The sequence below is a fragment of the Oncorhynchus nerka genome, linkage group LG7, assembly GCF_034236695.1.
Source record: "Oncorhynchus nerka isolate Pitt River linkage group LG7, Oner_Uvic_2.0, whole genome shotgun sequence".
NCBI lineage: Eukaryota > Metazoa > Chordata > Actinopteri > Salmoniformes > Salmonidae > Oncorhynchus > Oncorhynchus nerka.
The window spans coordinates 50014989-50033124 of NC_088402.1; the positions used below are offsets into that span (position 1 = coordinate 50014989).

Consider the following 18136-nt stretch of genomic DNA (forward strand, 5'->3'; position numbering starts at 1 on the left):
TGGGGATGCACTACCGAAATCAACGAATAACAGAAAACTACACAATCGCGCATGACGAATTCTCAGTATGTGAAAATGTAGTATGTGAATTTTCTAAAATCTAGTATGGTTTAAATGCCAGGATGTTATACTAATTTAGGCTCTTCTTCTATTAGAATTTGATGCACACATTTGCATAATGCATTGGAAGAGGTGGGCTTCGAGTGATAGGCCCTAGCTCTTGTCAAGTAGCCAAACCTCAATACTAGGCTACTAGCTTCTGCGGTGGTGTTCAAATGTAGGCTGAATAGTTATTGTTCTCCTTAAAATGATCATGAGTATTGCATCGTAGGCTACTGTACATCTTTGAAAACAGAAGTATTTTTTTTTTCAAAGTGGATTTCTGTTTTCTCATTGAAAAGTGTTTTTATTCTCTTGGCCTTCGTCAGAGATTTGAAACAAAATACTACACAATCTTTTATTTCTGAATGTGTCAGCACATGGGACTTTGGATGTGGATATGGATTGTTAAAGTTTTGTAGTACAGGATACCTATTTAATTATTTAATGTATGGATCAAACCTAAGCAGTCATTCATTCTGGTCTCGTTACCAAAGATCAGTGCTTTAGTTTATTATGTACAGTAGCTATCCAGCGGTTCTGAATTTGCGATCCACTCGACTGTCCACGTGTTTCTGTGCAATTTTGATTTGAACATTTAAAAGTTTTGGTGAGTGCACTGACTATTTGATGTAAATTATACATGTTACAGCACTTTGGTTCCACTAATAAATATTTTGAAATGTAACCAAATTACCTGTTTCTGTCTTCAGTCTGTTGTAAATTGGCTACAGTATTGGTTGAATGTGATAGTCTGACTATAACTAGCCTATAGGCCTATAACTCCATTCCTTCTCAGAGTTTAGAGAAATTCCTTGAATTGTAAATGAGCTATTATCAAGCTGGTTATTGTGGTATATGTCTGTTGATTTTGGAAAAACCCACCAGCACTCGGCCCCGCCCCACTTACTCAGGCAGTCAGGAGCCGCTACTGCGTTGCGGCCGTGGCTTGCTGCATACTTTTTTACTAAACGGTACGTGCTAAATAGTATGCGACGATGAGTACATTTTTGGATGAAAAACGTTCCCGTTTTAAACAAGATATTTTGTCACGAAAAGATGCTCGACTATGCATATAATTGACAGCTTTGGAAAGAAAACACTCTGACGTTTCCAAAACTGCAAAGATATTGTCTGTGAGTGCCACAGAACTAATGCTACAGGCAAAACCAAGATGAAATTTCATACAGGAAGTGAGCCAGATTTTTGAGGCGCTGTGTTCCAATGTCTCCTTATATGGCTGTGAATGCGCAAGGAGAGAGCCTACACTTTCTGTCGTTTCCCCAAGGTGTTTGCAGCATTGTGACGTATTTGTAGGCATATCATTGGAAAATTGACCATAAGAGACTACATTTACCAGGTGTCCGCTCGGTGTCCTCCGTCGAAACTATTGCGTAATCTCCAGGTGCGTGCGTGTTTCCATTTTGAACAGAGGAGAAACCAAACTGCCACGAGTGACTTATCATCGATGATAAGTCACTCGTGGCAGTTTGGTTTCTTGTATTATTCCGGCGCCGACAGAGATGACCGCCTCGCTTCGCGTTCCTTGGAAACTATGCAGTTTTTTTTTTTTTTACGTGTTATTTCTTACATTTAGTATCCCAGGTCATCTTAGGTTTCATTACATACAGTCGAGAAGAACTACTGAAGATAAGATCAGCGTCAACTCACCATCAGTACGACCAAGAATATGTTTTTCGCGACGCGGATCCTGTGTTCTGCCTTACAAACAGGACAACGGAATGGATTCCATGCAGCGACCCAAAAAAACGACTCCGAAAAAGAGGGAAACGAGGCGGTCTTCTGGTCAGACTCCGGAGACGGGCACACCGTGCACCACTCCCTAGCATTCTTCTTGCCAATGTCCAGTCTCTTGACAACAAGGTTGATGAAATCCGAGCAAGGGTAGCATTCCAGAGGGACATCAGAGACTGTAACGTTCTTTGCTTCACGGAAACATGGCTCACTGGAGAGACGCTATCCGAGGCGAGTATTGTGATGTGAATTCGAAAAGCTTGGTTTTACAATGAGACCATGCTTGAAACACCAGAGTATACTTTTGAGTGTGTTTAGCTCTTTGAGGGATCAAGGGCTCTGGCTCATGATCCAGCTTTGGAATCTTTATTTGAACTTATAGCCTATTTTGTATTGTTCTACTGTAGATAAGCCAAGGAAAGATGTATTTTTTACATCACCGTAAATGGTCGCCGTGTCTAAACACATATGGGACACAATTTGAGGGATTTTAAATGATATTATTAGTAACCAATCAGATCAGTAACCAATCTGATCAATAGGACTGTAGATGTTTTCAAAGTGAGGAGAAAAAGACAGGAAATGTTGATATTTTGAGAGCCAACGGGTTTCTCCACGCATCGCGCCGACAGAAATAAACATCTTTCTGGTAAGAAGAGGCTAACGAGACATGGTGTGATGAAAGAAACATACAGGAACTCAAATCCTTCTGTTCACCTGATTTAGAATTCCTCACAATCAAATGTAGACCGCATTATCTACCAAGAGAATTCTCTTCGATTATAATCACAGCCGTAAATATCCCCCCCCAAGCAGACACATCGATGGCTCTGAACAAACTTTATTTAACTCTTTGCAAACTGGAAACCATTTATCCGGAGGCTGCATTCATTGTAGCTGGGGATTTTAACAAGGCTAATCTGAAAACAAGACTCCCTAAATGTTATCAGCATATCGATTGCGCAACCAGGGGTGGTAAAACCTTGGATCATTGTTACTATTACTTCCGCGACGCATATAAGGCCCTGCCCCGCGCCCCTTTCGGAAAAGCTGACCACGACTCCATTTTGTTGATCCCTGCCTACAGACAGAAACTAAAACAAGAGGCTCCCACGCTGAGGTCTGTCCAACGCTGGTCCGACCAAGCTGACTCCACACTCCAAGACTGCTTCCATCACGTGGACTGGGATATGTTTCGTATTGCGTCAGATAACAATATTGACGAATACGCTGATTCGGTGTGCGAGTTCATTAGAACGTGCGTTGAAGATGTCGTTCCCATAGCAACGATTAAAACATTCCCTAACCAGAAACCGTGGATTGATGGCAGCATTCGCGTGAAACTGAAAGCGCGAACCACTGCTTTTAATCAGGGCAAGGTGTCTGGTAACATGACCGAATACAAACAGTGCAACTATTCCCTCCGCAAGGCTATCAAACAAGCTAAGCATCAGTACAGAAACAAAGTAGAATCTCAATTCAACGGCTCAGTGGCAGGGTCTACAGTCAATCACGGACTACAAGAAGAAATCCAGCCCAGTCACGGACCAGGATGTCTTGCTCCCAGGCAGACTAAATAACTTTTTTGCCCGCTTTGAGGACAATACAGTGCCACTGACACGGCCTGCAACGAAAACATGCGGTCTCTCCTTCACTGCAGCCGAGGTGAGTAAGACATTTAAACGTGTTAACCCTCGCAAGGCTACAGGCCCAGACGGCATCCCCAGGCGCGCCCTCAGAGCATGCGCAGACCAGCTGGCCGGTGTGTTTACGGACATAATCAATCAATCCCTATACCAGTCTGCTGTTCCCACATGCTTCAAGAGGGCCACCATTGTTCCTGTTCCCAAAGAAAGCTAAGGTAACTGAGCTAAACGACTACCACCCCGTAGCACTCACTTCCGTCATCATGAAGTGCTTTGAGAGACTAGTCAAGGACCATATCACCTCCATCCTACCTGACACCCTAGACCCACTCCAATTTGCTTACCGCCCAAATAGGTCCACAGACGATGCAATCTCAACCACACTGCACACTGCCCTAACCCATCTGGACAAGAGGAATACCTACGTGAGAATGCTGTTCATCGACTACAGCTCGGCATTCAACACCATAGTACCCTCCAAGCTCGTCATTAAGCTCGAGACCGTGGGTCTGGCGGGCTGCTCCCTGGGTCTCGACCCCGCCCTATGCAGCTGGGTACTGGACTTCCTGACGGGCCGCCCCCAGGTGGTGAGGGTAGGCAACAACATCTCCTCCCCGCTGATCCTCAACACTGGGGCCCCACAAGGGTGCGTTCTGAGCCCTCTCCTGTACTCCCTGTTCACCCACGACTGCGTGGCCACGCACGCCTCCAACTCAATCATCAAGTTTGCGGACGACACAACAGTGGTAGGCTTGATTACCAACAACGACGAGACGGCCTACAGGGAGGAGGTGAGGGCCCTCGGAGTGTGGTGTCAGGAAAATAACCTCACACTCAACGTCAACAAAACTAAGGAGATGATTGTGGACTTCAGGAAACAGCAGAGGGAACACCCCCCTATCCACATCGATGGAACAGTAGTGGAGAGGGTAGCAAGTTTTAAGTTCCTCGGCATACACATCATAGACAAACTGAATTGGTCCACTCACACAGACAGCATCGTGAAGAAGGCGCAGCAGCGCCTCTTCAACCTCAGGACGCTGAAGAAATTCGGCTTGTCACCAAAAGCACTCACAAACTTCTACAGATGCACAATCGAGAGCATCCTGGCGGGCTGTATCACCGCCTGGTACGGCAACTGCTCCGCCCTCAACCGTAAGGCTCTCCAGAGTGTAGTGAGGTCTGCACAACGCATCACCGGGGGCAAACTACCTGCCCTCCAGGACACCTACACCACCCGATGTTACAGGAATGCCATAAAGATCATCAAGGACATCAACCACCCAAGCCACTGCCTGTTCACCCTGCTATCATCCAGAAGGCGAGGTCAGTACAGGTGCATCAAAGCTGGGACCGAGAGACTGAAAAACAGCTTCTATCTCAAGGCCATCAGACTGTTAAACAGCCACCACTAACATTGAGTGGCTGCTGCCAACACACTGACACTGACACTGACTCAACTCCAGCCACTTTAATAATGGGAATTGATGGGAAATGATGTAAATATATCACTAGCCACTTTAAACAATGCTACCTTATATAATGTTACTTACCCTACATTATTCATCTCATATGCAATCGTATATACTGTACTCTATATCATCGACTGCATCCTTATGTAATACATGTATCACTAGCCACTTTAACTATGCCACTTTGTTTACATACTCATCTCATATGTATATACTGTACTCGATACCATCTACTGTATCTTGCCTATGCTGCCCTGTACCATCACTCATTCATATATCCTTATGTACATATTCTTTATCCCCTTACACTGTGTATAAGACAGTAGTTTTGGAATTGTTAGTTAGATTACTTGTTGGTTATTACTGCATTGTCGGAACTAGAAGCACAAGCATTTCGCTACACTCGCATTAACATCTACACTCGCATTAACATCTGCTAACCATGTGTATGTGACAAATAACATTTGATTTGATTTGATATGTGAAAAACACCTTGAGGATTGATTCTAATCAACGTTTGCCATGTTTCTGTCGATATTATGGAGTTAATTTGGAAAAAAGTTCGCGTTTTAATGACTGACTTTTCGGGGAGCGATTTCTTCTACATAAATAATCTTTTTGGAAAAACTGAACATTTGCTATCTAACTGAGAGTCTCCTCATTGAAAACATCCGAAGTTCTTCAAAGATAAATTATTTTATTTGAATGCTTTTCTTGTTTTTGTGAAAATGTTGCCTGCTGAATGCTAGTCTTAATGCTATGCTAGCTATCAATATTCTTACACAAATGCTTGTGTAGCTATGGTTGAAAAGCATTTTTTGAAAATCTGAGATGACAGTGTTGTTAACAAAAGGCTAAGCTTGTGAGCCGATATATTTATTTCATTTCATTTGCGATTTTCATGAATAGTTAACGTTGCGTTATGGTAATGAGTTTGAGGCTATAATTACGCTCCCGGATACGGGATTGCTCGTCGCAACAGGTTAACCTCTTCAACCTATGGGGGCGCTATGTCATTATTGGATTAAAAAAACGTGCACGTTTTAAGCGCAATATTTTGTCACGAAAAGATGCTCGACTATGCATATTGGCAGCTTTGGAAAGAAAACACTCTGACGTTTTCAAAACTGCAAAGATATTATCTGTGAGTGTCCCAGAACTGATGCTACAGGCGAAACCAAGATGAAACATCAAACAGGAAATGAGCTGAATTTTTGAAGTTCTGTTTTACTATCGTCTCCTTCTATGGCTGTGAATGTGCCGTGAACGAGCTTATGCTCTCTGCCGTTCGTCCAAGATGTCTGCAGCATTGTGACGTATTTGTAGGCATATCATTGGAAGATTGGCCATAAGAGACTACATTTGCCAGGTGTCCGCCCGGTGTCCTGTGTCGAAATTATTGCGTAATCTCTAGGTCCATGTGCGTTCCATTTCTTCAGAAGAGAAAGTCACCTGCCACGAAGGATTTATCATCGATAGATATGTGAAAAACACCTTGAGGATTGATTCTAAACATCGTTTGCCATGTTTCTGTCGATATTATGGAGTTAATTTGGAAAAAAGTTTGCGTTTTAATGACTTAATATATATATATATTTTTTTGTTCTTACCCCAAACGTGATGAAGAAAACGGAGCGATTTGTCAACACAAATAGTATTTTTGTAAAAACTGAACATTTGCTATCTAACTGAGAGTCTCCTCATTGAAAACATCTGAAGTTCTTCAAAGTTCTTCAAAGGTAAATGATTTTATTTGACTGTTTTTCTGGTTTTTGTGTAAATGTTGCTTGCTGAATGTCAGGCATAATACTATGCTAGGCTATCAATAGTGTTACACAAATGCTTGTTTTGCAATGGTTGAGAAGCATATTTTTGAAAATTTGAGATGACAGTGTTGTTAACAAAAAGGCTAAGCTTGAGAGCAAATAGATTTATTTCATTTCATTTGCGATTTTCATGAATAGTTAACGTTGCGTTATGCTAATGAGCTTGCGGATAGATTTACACAATCTTGGATACAGGTTTCTTTCGTAGCTAAACGTGACGCAGAAAACGGAACGATTTGTCCTAAACAAATAATCTTTTTTGTAAAAACTGAACATTTGCTATCTAACTGAGAGTCTCCTCATTGAAAACATCTGTTCTTCAAAGGTAAATGATTTTATTTGAATGTTTTTCTGGTTTTTGTGAAAATGTTGCCTGCTGAATGCTAACGCTAAATGCTACGCTAGCTATCAATAGTGTTACACAAATGCTTGTTTTGCAATGGTTGAGAAGCATATTTTGAAAATCTGAGATGACAGTGTTGTTAACAAAAATCTAAGCTTGAGAGCTAGCATATTGATTTCATTTCATTTGCGATTTTCATGAATAGTTAACGTTGCGTTATGGTAATGAGCTTGAGGCTGTATTCACGATCCCGGATCCGGGATGGCTCGTCGCAACAGGTTAAGTATGTATACGCCAGTATGAGTATTCGGGAAATGGACACTGTTATCTCCTTATCTCTACTCACTCCTCCTCACCGGTCCACAGTGGAATCATGATAATAATGAGTGTTCAGGTACAGAGCAGCTACCTTGCATCACTCAGGTGGGCTGAGAGCAACACATTGATGTGGTTGTGTTACCCCATCACACCATCTAACCTAAGCCACTGTATGAATGCCATCCATTCTCATTAGGCTGACCAGAAGCAGCTGGACACTGGGAAAACAGGAGAATGAGGACACAGCAGCCCACTGATTGGGATTCCACAGCCCTGCCTCACACAGCACTGAGTGTGAGATATAGTTGGATCCACAACTCAAAGGGGGTCAACTACATGATGCAGACAAATAGGGGAACGGGAGGTCATGTTCAAGATAACTTTACTAAGTGTTGAATGGCCAAACGTACACGGAAGTACAAAATCAGTTATAGTTGTAAGTCAATTACACAAATTCATAGGAAGGAATACTGTCAGATGTTAGTAGCTGAACCACTTCAGCACTCGCCAGAATTGAGTGTTCTGGGTCAAAAGGATGAGAAGGCAAAGCAATGGGAAAAGCGAACAAAAAAGATTTGCATTTAAAACACACGTGGGCTCACACACGTCTCTCTCTCTCTCTCTCTCTCTCTCTCTCTCTCTCTAAAAGTATCTATTTTCAGTGTTTGATAGGATCTGTATCTCATCAATGTTGTTGTTGTTATAATGTGATGCACTCTGGCTCCCCAAAGGTCTTATATAGGTCTGATAGATTGTTGAGTCAGATCCCATCTTTCAGGAACAGGGCTTGAAAAAAAACATGTTTTCTCTCCTGAGCTTTTTGCTGCAGGGAACGATTTAAGAATCAGAAAGAGGGTTGTGTGTTATTTCGGGAGCACAACCTTGATTTCCTCCATGTCTCTTGGCCTGTTGATATAATTATTCCACACCACTTATTCTGGGTCTAGGAATGTGTTAATCATTCCATCGCAATAATGTACTTTTCCAGAGCATGCTTTTTAATTAGCACTTTGACCTCCCTCTGAATAAAAGGGCTAAACATTGAATCAGTAAATTCATGAAAGTGAGACAAAGAGCTTCCCACATTACTACTTCTATGAGACGCAGTGGGTATAAACGGTCTGTGATTAGGATTTCACACCTTTGCACCTCTCTCTGCGCCAGCTAATGGACTAATACAAATTAAGCAAGATGCCTGTTTGTAATAAAACAATTGTTTTAAACAACAGTTGGACAATGGCTGTAGAGACTTCAGACATTTTGAATTTGTAAAATCCATCAAATATTGACTGAATTATTATTAAAACATTTTTAAAAACAAAAACATTTTAATGCCATGGATAAATAATGGAGTTCAGGTATTTTGGTGGGAATTCAGGTATTATATTTACTGTAACATTTCAAATGTGTTCTTAGAATGCACTCATATATACATTTTCTAATGGTATCAGGTGTTCTTTGAATGAAGAAAATAATGTGTCCCTCATTTGCATCAATACACTGGCTGGATTTACATATAAAGACATTAAACAAAAAGGGGTGGAACACATGCTCTGTCTTGGCCCAAGGTACCAGCACTCACCTGCACTGTCTAGGCTGCTTCATTAATTACTGTTGTTGTCATGTTCTGTTGCATAATTCAACAAGTGTGCCAATAGCAGGACACCCTAAGATCAAAAATCAACATGCTTGGCTCTAGATTACACACAACACATCTACAGTATATATACTTTACATTGTCTGCGTTGATCAGACATAATATCACAATAATCTGAGTGTTAATTTACCGAAGTTGCTTTCATTTCAGCGCATCTTTAAACATTTCAACTGTATTAAATGATACATTTTTTAAATTTCACAAAAAAACGACCACCCATCAAATTAAAGCTATCTTTCTTCTCTTTCGTGTGATGCTAGTATTGAGATGATGCGTTCAATCACCGATGAAGCTTTAGCGTTTTTTACAAATGCAACAGAAAGACAATGTATTCCATTGAGCCCATTTCGGCCATTACTGAAATGTGTTTGACAGGTCATTACAGTATTTCTGAGGTCATAACAACGAAAAAAATGACAGGCACAAGCAAGAGTATAAAAGAGTTGCAAAAGTAAAATTAAAGCAATCAATTCAGCAAGATCTAAGTGACAAGATGGCTGAAAAAGAGACTGTGTGAAATAGAGCGATTCAATTACAATCATTTGGAGCATTAGTACTTCCTCCTCCGTGTATCATAGGAGCAAAAGGTACACTTGTATTATGCTTGTCACTATTCTGCTTCATTAAGTAAAGCAGATTTTCTTTAACAATAAGCTTTGTAACTCTCCCATTGATCAGACATTTCTGAGCACTCTTTCCATAAGAGGTGTTTTTCAATAAGAAACATTACTGTGCAGCCGTATTCATTGATCTGGCCAAGGCTTTCGACTCTGTCAATCACCACATCCTCATCGGCAGACTCGACAGCCTTGGTTTCTCAAATGATTGCCTCGCCTGGTTCACCAACTACTTCTCTGATAGAGTTCAGTGTGTCAAATCGGAGGGTCTGCTGTCCGGACCTCTGGCAGTCTCTATGGGGGTGCCACAGGGTTCAATTCTTGGACCGACTCTCTTCTCTGTATACATCAATGAGGTCGCTCATGCTGCTGGTGAGTCTCTGATCCACCTCTACGCAGATGACACCATTCTGTATACTTCCGGCCCTTCTTTGGACACTGTGTTAACAACCCTCCAGGCAAGCTTCAATGCCATACAACTCTCCTTCCGTGGCCTCCAATTGCTCTTAAATACAAGTAAAACTAAATGCATGCTCTTCAACCGATCGCTACCTGCACCTACCCGCCTGTCCAACATCACTACATCACTTTCGCAAGAAAGCATCCTTCACTCATGCTGCCAAACATACCCTTGTAAAACTGACCATCCTACCAATCCTCGACTTTGGCGATGTCATTTACAAAATAGCCTCCAATACCCTACTCAACAAATTGAGTGCAATCCGTTTTGTCACCAAAGCCTCATATACTACCCACCATTGCGACCTGTACGCTCTCGTTGGCTGGCCCTCGCTTCATACTCGTCGCCAAACCCACTGGCTCCATGTCATCTACAAGACCCTGCTAGGTAAAGTCCCCACTTATCTCAGCTCGCTGGTCACCATAGCATCTCCCACCTGTAGCACACGCTCCAGCAGGTATATCTCTCTAGTCACCCCCAAAACCAATTCTTTCTTTGGCCGCCTCTCCTTCCAGTTCTCTGCTGCCAATGACTGGAACGAACTACAAAAATCTCTGAAACTGGAAACACTTATCTCCCTCACTAGCTTTAAGCACCAACTGTCAGAGCAGCTCACAGATTACTGCACCTGTACATAGCCCACCTATAATTTAGCCCAAACAACTACCTCTTTCCAAACTGTATTTAATTAATTTATTTATTTTGCTCCTTTGCACCCCATTATTTTTATTTCTACTTTGCACATTCTTCCATTGCAAAACTACCATTACAGTGTTTTACTTGCTATATTGTATTTACTTTGCCACCATGGCCTTTTTTGCCTTTACCTCCCTTCTCACCTCATTTGCTCACATTGTATATAGACTTGTTTATACTGTATTATTGACTGTATGTTTGTTTTACTCCATGTGTAACTCTGTGTCGTTGTATCTGTCGAACTGCTTTGCTTTATCTTGGCCAGGTCGCAATTGTAAATGAGAACTTGTTCTCAACTTGCCTACCTGGTTAAATAAAGGTGAAATAAAATAAATAAATAAAAATAGACCTTGCATTCTCAATATTGCATCCGTCTCCAATTTCCTATGAATTACCTGCACAGCCAATAGAAAATAAACAACCTACTCTAAAATACTCAATCCACCTCCTGCCCTTGCTGATGTCTGACTGTGATAAGATGACTCGTAGGGTCTCTACAGTACAGTTGACCCTGTTGCACATAACAATACATTATCACATTTCTCCATTCTCTCAGTCCCACCAGAGATAAGGTAGTGTAGAGATTGCCTCCCATGCAGGCAGGTTAGACCAGGGGTGGGCAACTCTGTTCCTGGAGTCACGCAGGCACTGCAGAATTTTGTTCCAACTCAACACCACACAGGGCCAACTGAGCTAATTGATCAATTCAGTGATTGCCTACATTCAACTCACCTGGTCTTCCAGGTTGGTTAGAACAAAAACATGAAGTGCCTGCGACACTCTAGGTCTAGGGTTGCCTACCCCTGGTCTAGACCATAACCCAAGCACAATTAACATCTAAATGAATTGAACATGAGAATTTGAACTCAGGCCCAGAAGTGAGGAAAAAAAGAAGATTAACAATGGTCCCTTTTCAGCATCACAATTACCCCGAGCTGATGTCATTTGCACTATGGATCAGAGTTAGGATTGCTAAGGGTAATCGCTTGGCTTGCTCTTAAATGTATCTTGGCTGACAGGATCAATGAAAGGAAAACACAGAAGTCTGTTATAGGGAACACTTTTATTGATTTACCAACACAAAGTGCTGCCTACCTCTCTGAATAAGAATCTAAAAAGAGAAAAGGAAGGGTGAGGAGAGAGGGGGTAGCTGAGAGCTGAGAGAGAGTGAGCTGAAAGAGAGATAAAGTGGGAGAGAGCTGGGAGTGAAAACGAAGCAACGAGAGAAAGAGCAAAAGAGAGAGGGAGAGCTGAGAACGGTGCGACAGGTACAGAAGATATGGAAATAAAGGAAGAGAGAGGTCCAATCGGCTTACTGACATTAAATGAGATTTTTCAACCGGCGTGTTTATAAGGAAAGGTGACTAAGTGGGGTTACTGTGTAAAGGTTAGACCCGTTTACTTCAGAAGGAATGTGGTGTGAAGTAAATTAGTGCGGCTTGACCTTTCCACTGTTATTTCACATACTGCTGGCAACAAAGCAACGAGGTGGACATTTCTAAAGACTTTAGCGGTTACGTTGGGAAAACATTTGTATTGACTGAATATAGAGTCACATGCAGAATTATTGGCATCCTTGATAAAGCTACAGAAACATGCTCCAAAGAGCCGTTCTGGTTCACACAAGCCAGATAAAGATAAAGATGAGCAAAGAAAACTGTATAAAATAAATCATACAAATTCTGAACTATATCGTATGCTCCTAAAATTGATGAATTATAGTATTTTACATTACTGCAATTTGCTCAGAGAAATATATTATTTTGGTGTTAAAACTATTGCCACTTGCAAGGAAAACAGCACAGCCCTTTTCTAATATGTTTTACTAGATTGAAGAACACAGTGAGAGGGATCTTAGAACAGTCCTTCATACATAATCTTTCGGTCTGCTCTTATGGACTGCCCACTCCAATTAAAACCATCAACGGGGTTCAAGTCTGGAGGCTGAGATGACCATTGCAAAATGTAGATTTTTGGGGGGCAATTAGCAATTTCTTTGTGGATTTTGATGTAGGCTTGAGGTTATTATCTTGCTTGAAGGTCCACTTGCGGCCAAGTTTCAGCCTCCTGGCAGAGGCAACCAGTTTTTTCGCTAAAATGTCCTGGGACATGGTAAAGTTCATGATGTTGTTTACTATAACAAAGGCTCCAGAACCAGTGGAAGCAAAACATCCCTATTAGAGTGCCTTGCAAAAGTATTCATCCCCCTTGGTGTTTTTCCTATTTTGTTGCATTACAACCTGTAATTGAAATTGATTTTTATTTGGATTTCATGTAATGGACATACACAAAATAGTCCAAATATGGCACCACAACAAACCTGCCAAGAGAGGGCCGCCCACCTAAACTCAAGAACCAGCCAAGGAGGGCATTAATCAGAGAGGCAACAAAGAGACCAAAGATAACCCTGAAGGAGCTGCAAAGCTCTACAGTGGAGATTGGAGTATCTGTCCATAGGACCACGTTAAGCCGTACACTCCACAGAGCTGGGCTTTATGGAAGAGTGCCAGAAAAAAGCCATTGTTTAAAGAAAAAAATAAGTAAACAAGTTTGGTGTTCGCCAAAAGGCATGTGGGAGACTCCCCAAACATATGGAAGAAGGTACTCTGGTAAGATGAGACTAAAATTGAGCATTTACTCAGGGAAATTCTTGAGGGAAACCTGTTTCAGTCTTCCAGAGATTTGAGACTGGGATGAAGGTGTCACGCTCTGATGTGTTTCACCTGTTCCTGTGATTGTCTCCATCCCCTCTAGTTGTCGCTTATTTTCCCCAGTGTATTTATCGCTGTGTTTCCTGTCTCTCTGTGCCAGTTTGTCTTGCATGTTAGTAAAGTCAACCAGCGTGTTTTTCCCCATACTCCTTTTGCTATTCTCTTTTTGATAGTCTTCCTGGTTTTCACCCCTGACTGACTCTGGAATACTTTCCCGCCTGCCTGATCATCCTGCCTGCCCTGACCTTGATTCTGCCTGCCCTTCTGTACCTTTTGGACTCGGAACTGGTTCTGACCCTTTTGTCTGTCCATGACCATTCTTTTGCCTTACCCTACTGGATTAATAAATATTGTAAGACTCCAACCATCTGCCTCCTGTGTCTGCATCTGGGTCTCACCTTGTGTCATGATAGGAGGTTCACCTTCCAGCAGGACAACGACCTTAACCTGTTAGTACTCTAGGGGCAGTATTTCATTTTTGGATAAAAAGACGTGCCCGTTTTAAGCGCAATATTTTGTCACGAAAAGATGCTCGAATATGCTTGGAATTGATAGTTTTGGAAAGAAGAGACTCTTACGTTTCCAGAACTGCAAAGATTTTCACTGTGAGTCCCTTAGAACAAATGCTTCGGGCAAAACCAAGATGTATGACCGACCAGGAAATGAACAGGATTTTTGAGGCTACGTTTTCCATGATCGCCTTATATGGCTGTGAATGCGACAGGAATCAACGGACACTTTATCTTGTTTCCCCAAGGTCTCTGCAGCATTGTGACGTATTTGTAGGCATATCATTGGAAGATTGACCATAAGAGACTACAATTGCCAAGTGTCCCGCTTGGTGTCTGCGTGGCATTTGGTGCGCAAAAGTCAGCTCCCAGTATTTTTCCATTCGAATCAGACAACAAAGCAGGCTTCAAGGACGGTGCTTTCAATGGAGAGATATATGACAAACCACCTTCAGGATTGATTCAAACAACGTTTTCCATGTTTCAGTCGATATTATGGAGTTAATTCGGAAAAAGTTTGACGTGTAGGTGACTGAATTTTCGGTTAGTTTCGGTAGCCAAATGCATAGTAACAAAAGGGAACGATGTGTCCTACACAATAATCTTTCAGGAAAAACTGGACATCTGCTATGTAACTGAGAGTCTCCTCATTGAAACATCTGAAGTTCTTCAAAGGTAAATTATTTTATTTGATTCCTTGGCTGGTTTTTGTGAATATGTTGCGTGCTAAATGCTAACGCTAAATGCTAAGCTAGCTATCACCACTCTTACACAAATTATTGATTTTCTCTGGTTCTAAAGCATATTTAGAAAATCTGAGACGACAGGATTGTTAAGAAAAGGATAAGCTTGAGAGCAGGCATATTTATTTCATTTCATTTGCGATTTTTAGAAATCGCTAACGTTGCGTTATGGTAATGAGCTTGAGGCTGTAGTAACGATACCGCATGCGGGATGGGGCGGACTATGAGGTTAAGCATACTGCTAGAGCAACAGTCAAGTGGTTTAAGGGGAAACATTTAAATGTCTTGGAATGGCCTAGTCAAAGCTCAGACCTCAATCCAATTGAGAATCTGTGGTAGGCATGTTGTGTAAATCAAATGATACAACCCCCCCCACCCCCCATTTTTATTTTTTTTAAATTCCAGGTTGTAAGGCAACAAAATTGGAAAAATACCACAGGGGGTGAATACTTTCGCAAGCCACTGTACATCAAAGATCCACCACCATATTTTACATTATTTTCTGCATAGGCATCCTTCTTTTGACGCCAAACCCACCATTGGTGGGTGCGTGGCAAAAGAGCTCTATTTTAATTAAATTTGATCATAGCACCGGTTCCAATCCAAGTACCAATGCCATTTTGCAAACACATTTACATTTGCTGGTTGCTCGCAATAAAGATTTTTTTTCTGTCAACCCTTCCAAAGAGCCTATTGGAATGGTGGTTGTGTTTATTTATTCATTTGGAGACTTGGTGACCCATAGGGCGGCGCACAATTGGCCCAGCGTCATCCGGGTTAGGCCGTCATTGTAAATAAGAATTTGTTCTTAACTGACTTTGCTAGTTAAATTAAAGGTTAAATAAAGATTAAACAAAGTTCTGTATTTCTACAACTTGGGCAGTTGGAATTTTCTTCAACTCCTTAATTGCTGCCCTGATAGTGGTATTCCGGGGAGAAAAAAAAAGAAAATGTATTCATTGCCTGATTTATGAAAATAAACAAGATTTGAAGATTTGTCTCTTTGTTTGTGAGTTCTTTGCCTTTTCCCATGGTGATGGATGACAAAGGGATTATATAGGAAGCCATGGAAGGCCACAATACAGTTCCTTAAGCTGAGGTTCATTTTAAAAAGTAGAACACTCATGCAGATGTCATTTTATTTTTAAGAATCTTTTGACACCTATCTTTTTGAGAGAAAAAACAACATTACTTTCATTAAACAAAATCTCTTTCTCTGAGCAATTGTATTAATATAAAATTCTATAATTTTCCAATTTTTGTAAGCATAAGATATAGCTCAGAATTTGTATTATTTATTGCATAGTTTTTTTTGCTCATCTTTATGAAGGGTACAACTCATTTTGGATGTCTGTATAGTTAAGAACATACATTTTGAGCGAGGGGAGGGATGTTTATTTTCTATTTTTTTTAAATGTATAAATTATTGCACTTGACTTGTGTGTCTTCAATGTGCATATTGCTCATTCTCTCATGCCTTTTGCCCATTCTCTCATGCCTATTGCTCAATCGCTCATGCCTATTGCTCATTCTCTCTCATGCATATTGGTCATTCTCTCTCATGCATATTGCTCATTCTCTCATGCCTATTGCCCATTCTCTCATGCCTATTTCTCAATCGCTCATGCCTATTGCTCATTCTCTCTCATGCATATTGCTCATTCTCTCTCATGCATATTGCTCATTCTCTCATAGCTATTGCTCATTCTCTCTCATACCTAGCGCTCATTCTCTCATGCCGATTGCTCATTCTCTCTCATGCATATTGCTCATTCTCTCTCATGAAGGATGAACCATGCATGGCCCAATGAAAAGTTATTTGCAAAACATAGGTAGCATATGCTACATAGCTACAGTATGATTCTTTGAGTAATGGCAACCATCTATCTCTGCTATCACACAAGTGAATATGTTATTGTTTCCAGAGATACAATGCACAACAGACCAATTCAATGGATAACAGAGTGGGCAGTGCATACTCTCGGGGACTCTTAATCAAACCAGATCCTGTATGTAAACCAAAGCCCATCATTCAGATGGAGAATCATGATCTCAGATAGAGAGCCACCCTTAGTGTTAAAACCATTGAGATCTGTCACCATAACTCAGGACTTAGCCACAGAAACTTGGACCGTGTCCAGGCGGGATTTAGTCTGCATTTCTCACAGAGTTACTCATAGGAAAAACTCCAAACTTCCTGTGACAGGAGCAGAAATGTTTCCCCTAAATAGAGCTCGCCAGCTTGTAGTCCTAAAAAACGGAAATGAGTTACCTCTGGTTCGTTCAGCCATTCCCCCATCTAGATGTGTGAAGTTTAGTGTCTTTTCAGTAGGGAATCTAATTGTCCATCAATTATGACATTTCTGGGAGTGTGTAAACTTGTATTTTTAATACAACATCATTTTTGTATGTTCTCTATAGATATGTACAATAAACCAATTTGGCACATTTGGGAAGACTTGATACAACATTTTGAACAGTAATGCAATGGTTCATTGAATCAGTCTAAAACTTTGAGCTTAGACTCCTAAATAGGGTTGCAAAGGGTCGGAAACCTTCTGGAAATTTTCCATGGGAAGTTAAGCCCGGGAATTTGGGGAATTTTGCTTAAATTCATTAAAAAACCTGGCTTATAACAGTTAACCTTTAATGTGGAATACACATAAGGCAATTCTAGGTCTTGTGGCATATTTTGGTTAAACTATCCCCGATTCAATGGAATTGCAACCCTCTGCATGCACAGTGCATTCTTCCATCACATGTACAGCTGATTCTCAAGATCTTGCACACTTATGAGATGCTAGTGAGACCACACTACTACACTGTCTGAGCCAAGGACTACATGCTTTCTGGTAAGTTTTGATTACAATACTGGGTGGGGTGAATATATTTCATATGACATACATGATTTTTGTTAACTACTAAATAGTAGCCTACAGGAAAGTGTGTTTGAATAATGTATAATGTAATAATTTCTGCTAGTTAGTTTTCCCTACCATGTGGGTTTTCGCTTGCTATTTCTGAATGTTCTTCGCCCGGCATACACCCCTCCAACCAGACATGCTTTATCTACTCATTTGCTGGATGCAGAGTTCAACAGAGTTCAAGTGAAGTTCAAGCAAATCCAATATCGGTGGGCAAGGAATAATTAACTACATATAATCTCCACCCCTCAACCAGTATTCTACAAGATCACAGACACAAGGGACAACAGACACACCGGTGTCTACATTGCAGATGAGCTGAAGGCAGTCATCAATGACCTTGGTCCACAGAAGGTATTT

General features: G+C 41.2%; 1 protein-coding gene across 1 annotated transcript in view; it reads right to left on the reverse strand.

Annotated features, from left to right (window-relative positions):
* LOC115131823 (metabotropic glutamate receptor 7-like) overlaps window positions 1-18136 on the reverse strand; it is a 133511-nt gene that overhangs the window by 48145 nt on the left and 67230 nt on the right. The window lies entirely within an intron of this gene.